Genomic DNA, 7419 nt, shown 5'->3' on the forward strand with positions numbered 1-7419 from the left:
TCACCTCAGCAGTCCAAGCAGGGTGAGACAGGCAGAGGCAGTCTCTGCACCACAGCTTAGAAGTGGGAGCTGTGGGGAGTGATTCTTTCCCAAGATAGGGAAAGGAGAGGGAATTCTCCCTTATTCTAACCACAACTCACTTTGTGTATCTCTTGCATTGAGCCATAAACTGGAGTGAGAGGAGAACCATGCCCTTGAAGTCCATTGACTTTAGCAGAGTTAACCCTGACTCACACAAGTTTAGCCAAGAAGAGAAAGATCTACCGAGCTATCAGCAGGCACTGGCATCGGTGTTGGGGATGTGAGGGAGAAAGGGCAGGTGAAGAGTGTGTAATGTAGGGTGGGGAGCCCCAAACTACCAGGCTTTTTGATAGCCTATTATTAAACATTTCTGATGAAGTCATTTTCTAGCGGTCCCAGGGTGGTAGGCACTACCTTCCCACAAGACAGCCAATGGCCCAAAGATCTTTAGATTCTTCTTCAAGAGATGTCCCTGTGGGTGCTCCACTCTAGGTGTTGGTGCGTCCCTGTGCCTTCACTCGGAGACTTTTCGTAGCAGTACTCGTACTGGCCACACATGCGCAGAGGCTGCCCCCCGCAGTGAGTCTAGGATAATAGTGCGCATGCGTGGCCAATCTCCTCAGTTCCTTCTCTGAGACGGAGCTCAGCAGACTCGTTAGGAAATCCCTCACTTTGTTACTATTACCTGTTCTAGTAGTTAGTTTATCAGTTCTTGTTAGTGTAGCTCATTAGTTCTTTTATCTGTTTAAAAAAAAAAAAATTTCTCTCAGCCGCAGCCGCTTCTACCATGCCTGGCTCCACAGGCTTTAAGCGCTGCTCTACGTGTAAGGATGCTATTCCGCTCTCTGATGGCCACTCTTGTATAAAATGCCTGGGGGAAACACACATTCCCCAAAAATGTGCCCACTGTACCAAACTCAGTTCCAGGGCACGAAAGGACAGGGAGCTTAAACTGAAACTGCTCCTCCTGCAGAAGTCTATCGGATCAGTTTCAGACCCAGGAGCTGACTCCAGCTCTACTGCCCGCCACAGCCCCCCTGCTTCAAAAAAACTGAAGAAAGCTACAAAAAAGCGGCAGCCCTCTCCAACAAAGAAGTTGGTGAGGCACAAAAGTGCCTCAGGCAGGTCAACAGTTTCCCTGCCTGTGTTTCCTCGCCTCAGCACTTTTGAAGAGCCGGGCTCCTCAGGCACCGCACGATAGCCGCCTCAGGCTGCGGCAGCGGCGCGAAGCTCCGGTGCCGAGGCTTCAGGCTTTCAGTTGCCTGCCTCGTTTATGGCACTGTTCGGCACTGAGACGAACACGGTGCCGACATTTCCAGCCTTGCCTGACCCTGTGCGGGCTGATGTTGTCCCCCTGGCACCTACCACAGCACCGGCAACTGCGGCACAGGCTGACAGGGAGATCAAAGGAAAAACCCCTGCTCAGAGGAATGTTCCCTCAGGGCAACTTCCTCCTCCACAGCTTTCACCTCATGCAGGAGCCTCACCTTTTCAATTCACTCAGACAGCAGATCTATTGGTCTCACCTATTCTGCAGTCTCCCCTGATAAATGACTGTTTTTCTCCAATGCTGGACTCAGGATCAGAACAACCTTCCTCCAGTGAGGAGGAAACTGATCCACAGGCAGTTTTTTCTCCATATCAAGACTCCCAGACCCAGATCAACAGGGATTACAAAAAAACTACCTCAGCCTGTCCTCAGTATCCTACCCCATGGGGAGTGAACCCTTGGATGGCAACACCTATGCCCTACCCACCACCTTGGCAATGTTGGGCACCATGGGCATCGTACCCCCGAGAACACATGCGCTACGGCACTTCGACAAGGCGCAACACCGGTTTAGCACTGCCTCGTGACGGACCTGCCAGTGACATAAGATACCAGGCAGCACCGTCACACTCCCAGGAGCAACTGAGTCCTGCTCCTATTCCAGCAGAGTCCGACGTAACGCTTGAGGAAGCCTTACTTCCCCTTCCTCCAACCCCGTCGGATGACTATGCCAAATTCCAAGACCTCTTTAAAAGAGCTGCAGGTGACTTGAAAATTAACTTAGAGGAAGTCACTGAACAACGGCATGAACTAACAGACATTTTGCAGCCCTCTTCTTCCTCTAGAGTGGCATTACCAATCAACATAGCCCTTTTAGAACCCGCTAAATCCATCTGGCAGAATCCAGCCACTAGCCTACCTACCTGTAAACAAGCGGACAGGAAGTACTTCATTCCTTCAAAGGGCTCTGAATTCCTTTTTACCCATCCGGTGCCAAACTCATTGGTAGTGGACGCAGCAAACCAGAGGGCCAAACAACAGTACGCCCGCTCCACCCCAGCCAACAAGGACAGTAAACGCCTGGACCTCTTCGGCCATAAAGTATATGCATCCTCGACGCTACAATTTCGCATAGCTAATTATACCGCAGTCCTTGCAAAATATGACCACAAAAACTATAATAAATTCATGGATTTTATTGATCACATCCCAGAACAGAAGAAACAACAATTCACAGCTCTGGTTTCCGAGGGACAAACCATATCACGCACCGCTCTCCAAGCGGCCCTCGATGTAGCTAACACTGCAGCAAGGTCGACCGCCACAGCAGTGGTCATGCGACGGGGCTCATGGCTCTCTTCCTCCTTCTTCCCTCGAGAGGTCCAGAGCACCATTGAAGATCTTCCCTTCGACGGGGAAAAACTTTTTGCCTCCACCACAAATGACATGCTGCATTCGATGAAGGATGCAAGAGCAACCCTCCGGTCCCTAGGCCTCCAGCCACCTGCGACCAGAAGATGACAATATAGATATCAACCTTATCACCGACCACGCTACCCCAAATTTTCACAACACTCCTATAGACCACAGGAACAACAACAGCAACAACAACGCCAAAGACCAAGATTCCAGCATCGTCGTCCTAATTCTACAGGGGCGCTGCAACCCCCTCCAACTAATAGGCAGATTTGAAGCATTGGTCGAGGGTTTAGAAAACAGCGTTCCCACTTCAGCCGGCACACCTATCTTTGGACACCGCCTACGACCATTCTCTCATCAATGGCAGAAAATTACATCCGACAAATGGGTCATAGAGGTAGTTACAATTGGATATGCCATCCCCTTCCTCTCCCTCCCTCCCACCCACCCACGCTCCCCGTCCCTCTTCAGGGACCCATCTCACGAGCAACTACTCTTCCAAGAAGTGCAGCATCTCCTTCAACTGGGAGCAGTAGAAACTGTGCCAGAACGACACAGAGGGAAGGGTTTTTACTCCCATTATTTCTTAACAGAGAAGAAAAATGGGGGATGGCGACCAATCCTCGACTTCAGGCGGCTCAACAAATTTGTCAAAAAGCAAAAGTTCAAGATGGTCACTCTCACCACTATGATCCCAGCGCTGGAGCAGTGCGACTGGTTTTCAGCCCTCAACCTACAGGATGCCTATTTTCATGTGACTATACACCCGTCCCACAGACGATTCCTACGCTTTACTCTCGGCTCCACACATTTCCAATACAGGGTTCTCCCTTTCGGACTGTCCACGGCCCCCCGTGTTTTTTCCAAGATCCTAGCCGTAGTTACAGCCTACCTCAGAAAACAAGGGGTCATAATATTTCCTTACCTAGACGATTGCCTCCTCAAAGCTTCAACGTTCGACGAAGCTCTCCGATCCATACGGCTTACCATTGATTGTTTCCTATCTTTAGGCCTGCAATTAAACAAAAACAAATCCACATTATACCCCACCCAACATCTGGAGTTCATAGGGGCATACCTCGACTCCCGAACGGGGTTGGCATCTCTCCCACCAGCCCGCTTCAATTCTATAAGTCAACTAGGATGATCAGAGGAATGGAAAACCTGTCGTATGAAAAGAGATTAGAGGAGCTTGGGTTGTTTAGTCTGACAAAACGAAGGCTGAGGGGGGATATGATTGCTATCTTCAAATATATCAGAGGGATAAATACAAGGGAGGGAGAGGAATTATTCCAGCTTAGTACTAATGTGGACACGAGAACGAATGGATATAAACTGGCCATGGGGAAGTTCAGGCTTGAAATTAGACGAAGGTTTCTGACCGTCAGAGGGGTGAAATATTGGAACGGCTTCCGAGGGAAACGGTGGGGGCGACGGACCTGTCTGGTTTTAAGATTAAGTTAGATAAGTTTAATGGTAAAACATAGTAGCCGAGGAAAACCAAGCAATGGTACGTAAATAGCATAATGGTCAACAAGGGCCAGGCTAGAGACTCTTGCCTACATGCTCGGGGTAGTACTGATCGCCATATTTGGGGTCGGGAAGGAATTTTCCTCCAGGGTAGATTGGCTGAGCCTCTGGAGGTTTTTCGCCTTCCTCCGCTGCATGGGGCAGGGATCACTAGCAGGAGGGTCTCTGCCGATTGAGGTCACTAAAACACAGGATTGGGGACTTCAATGGCAGAGTCCAGGGAAGGGTCATGTGGCCTGCAGCATGCAGGGGGTCAGACCAGATGATCATAATGGTCCCTTCTGACCTTAAAGTCTATGAGTCTATAACTAGCCACAAGGATTCACAACAGTCCCCAGGTGACTGTCCGGGACTGCCTACAAATACTAGGTCACATGGCCTCGTGCACCTCCGTCGTTCAAAATGCACGTCTATATATGAGGTGCTTCCAAGCGTGGTTGGCCACGGTGTACAGACCGAATGTGCACCCTCTAAACAAGACTCTCTCCATACCTGCCCGAGTCAAAGATTCTCTACAGTGGTGGACAATTCACTCCAACCTCTGCTCTGGAGTCCCCTTTCTTCAGCAGGCTCCATCCCTCATACTGACGACCGATGCATCTCTGACAGGATGGGGTGCACACATGTCTCACCACACAGCCCAGGGGCTTTGGTCTTCAACCGAGACCTCTCTCCATATAAATGTCCTAGAACTTCGAGCCATTCGCAATGCGTGCCGTCAGTTCCTACCACTGATCAAGAACCAACACGTACGCATAATGACAGACAATATTGCATGCATGTTCTACGTGAACAGGCAGGGGGGAGCTCGATCCCAGTCTCTGTGCACAGAGGCTATGAAACTCTGGAACTGGTGCATTGCGAACAACATCCGGGTATCAGCAGCCTACCTTCCTGGAGTGATGAATATCACAGCGGACGAACTAAGCAGACGTTTCCCGTGGGATCACGAATGGGAATTAAACGAGCACACCATTCGCAACATATTTCGCATTTGGGGCCACCCAGCAATAGACCTCTTTGCAACTGCAAAAAACAAGAAAAAACAATTTTTGCTCCAGAGCAGGGCTAGGCAAACATTCCCTGGGAGATGCATTCATGATCCCATGGCACCAAAACTTACTGTATGCGTTTCCCCCGATACCGGTTCTGAACAGGGTCCTGATAAAAATACGAACAGATGGCGCCAAGGTGATCCTAATTGCCCCATCATGGCCCAGACAGCCCTGGTTTCCGTTTCTCACCAAAATGTCCATTCGATCACCAATCCCCTTGCCTCTCATTCCGAACCTCCTATCACAACAACACGGCCGTTTTCTCCACCCCAACTTATCCATGCTCCACCTCAAAGCATGGTTCCTACATGGTTCTCCCAAAATGAACTAGATTGTTCTGGACAAGTTCAAAGAGTGCTCCTGCATAGCAGAACACAATCTACTCGCACCACCTATCTATGTAAGTGGAAACGATTCACACACTGGTGTTCAACTAAACAACTTAGTCCCATGTCAGCACCTCTTCAGCTCATACTTGACTACCTATTGGACCTTAAGCAATCCGGCCTTTCTTCCAGTTCCATCAGGGTCCATTTAGCTGCTATTACAACTTTTCATGACAAAATTGATGGTACTTCCGTATTTGCTCATCCTATCACCAAGCGCTTCCTCAAGGGACTCCAAATCCTATACCCAGACATAAAACCACCCACCATCCCGTGGGATCTTCATCTAGTTCTCTCTTGCCTAACCCAACAACCATTTGAACCCCTAGCCACGTGTTCCCTTTTACACCTTTCGATGAAAACAGCATTTTTAGTGGCAATTACCTCCGCCAGGCGGGCAGGAGAAATAGCAGCTCTTATGGCAGACCCACCATATACGATATTTTTCAAAGACAAGGTTACCCTCAGGTTACACCCCAATTTTCTTCCTAAAGTACACTCCTCGTTCCACATTAATGAGCTGATTCACTTACCAACCTTTTTCCCGAAGCCACATGCGAACTCGTTCGAAGCCTCAATGCATACACTAGACGTACGCAGGGCCTTGTCCTTCTATTTGGATAGAACCAAACCTTTTAGAAATTCTTCCAGACTTTTTGTTTCCATCGCGGAGCGTTCCAGAGATACACCTATTTCTACCCAGAGACTTTCGAACTGGATTTCTCAGTGCATCCGGTTGTGCTATCAGATGAAGAAAGTTACACCTCCAGACGGCATCAGAACACACTCCACTAGATCTATGGCTGCCTCTGTAGCATTCTTTCGCAAAGTTCCCCTGGCTGATATCTGTAAAGCAGCTACCTGGTCCTCTGAGCACACATTTGTTAAACACTATGCCCTTACTCAAGGCCCTCTATCTGAAATACGTTTGGGCAGGGCTGTACTATCAACGGCGTTCCTATCAGATCTGAAGTCCCTACCTCCTTAAGGCTAGGTCTACGCTACCCGCCTGAATCGGCGGGTAGAAATCGACCTCTCGGGGATCGATTTATCACGTCCCGTCGGGACGCGACAATCGATCCCCTAATCGACGCTCTTACTCCACCAGCGGAGGTGGGAGTTAGTGCCGTCGACAGGAAGCCGCGGAGGTCGATTTTGCCGCGGTCCTCACAGTGGGGTAAGTCGGCTGCGATATGTCGAATTCAGCTATGCTATTCACGTAGCTGAATTTGCGTATCTTAAATCGACTCCCCCCTGTAGTGTAGATGTAGCCTAAGATACACGGCTTTTAAGTCACCTAGAGTGGAGCACCCACAGGGACATCTCTCTCGAAGAAGAGGAGGTTACTCACCCTGTGCAGTAACTGACGTTCTTCGAGATGAGTGTCCCTGTGGGTGCTCCACTACCCACCCTCCTCCCCTCTACTTCGGAGTTGGGGTAGCCTCCGTTGTAGAGAAGGAACTGAGGAGATTGGCCACGCATGCGCACTATTATCCTAGACTCACTGCGGGGGGCAGCCTCTGCGCATGTGTGGCCAGTACGAGTACTGCTACGAAAAGTCTCCGAGTGAAGGCGCAGGGATGCACCAACACCTAGAGTGGAGTACCCACAGGGACACTCATCTCGAAGAACGTCAGTTACTGCACAGGGTGAGTAACCTCCTCTTGTGTATTTAAAAGGGCAGTTCTTTCTCAGGTTTGGTATCTCAGTTAAACAATTGCTGAAATTGTTCAACAGT

At 49.7% G+C, this 7419-nt stretch overlaps 1 long non-coding RNA gene across 1 annotated transcript; it reads right to left on the reverse strand.

Annotated features, from left to right (window-relative positions):
• Positions 1-2518: 2518 nt before the first annotated feature.
• Positions 2519-5521, reverse strand: LOC128841296 (uncharacterized). The gene is made up of 3 exons (XR_008445794.1): positions 5131-5521; positions 3636-3722; positions 2519-2795 (listed from the first exon to the last, which is right to left on the reverse strand). It is a non-coding gene; the product is annotated as an uncharacterized LOC128841296 (long non-coding RNA).
• Between the last annotated feature and the right edge of the window lie 1898 nt (positions 5522-7419).

This window comes from Malaclemys terrapin, chromosome 7 (assembly GCF_027887155.1).
Source record: "Malaclemys terrapin pileata isolate rMalTer1 chromosome 7, rMalTer1.hap1, whole genome shotgun sequence".
Classification (NCBI taxonomy): domain Eukaryota; kingdom Metazoa; phylum Chordata; order Testudines; family Emydidae; genus Malaclemys; species Malaclemys terrapin.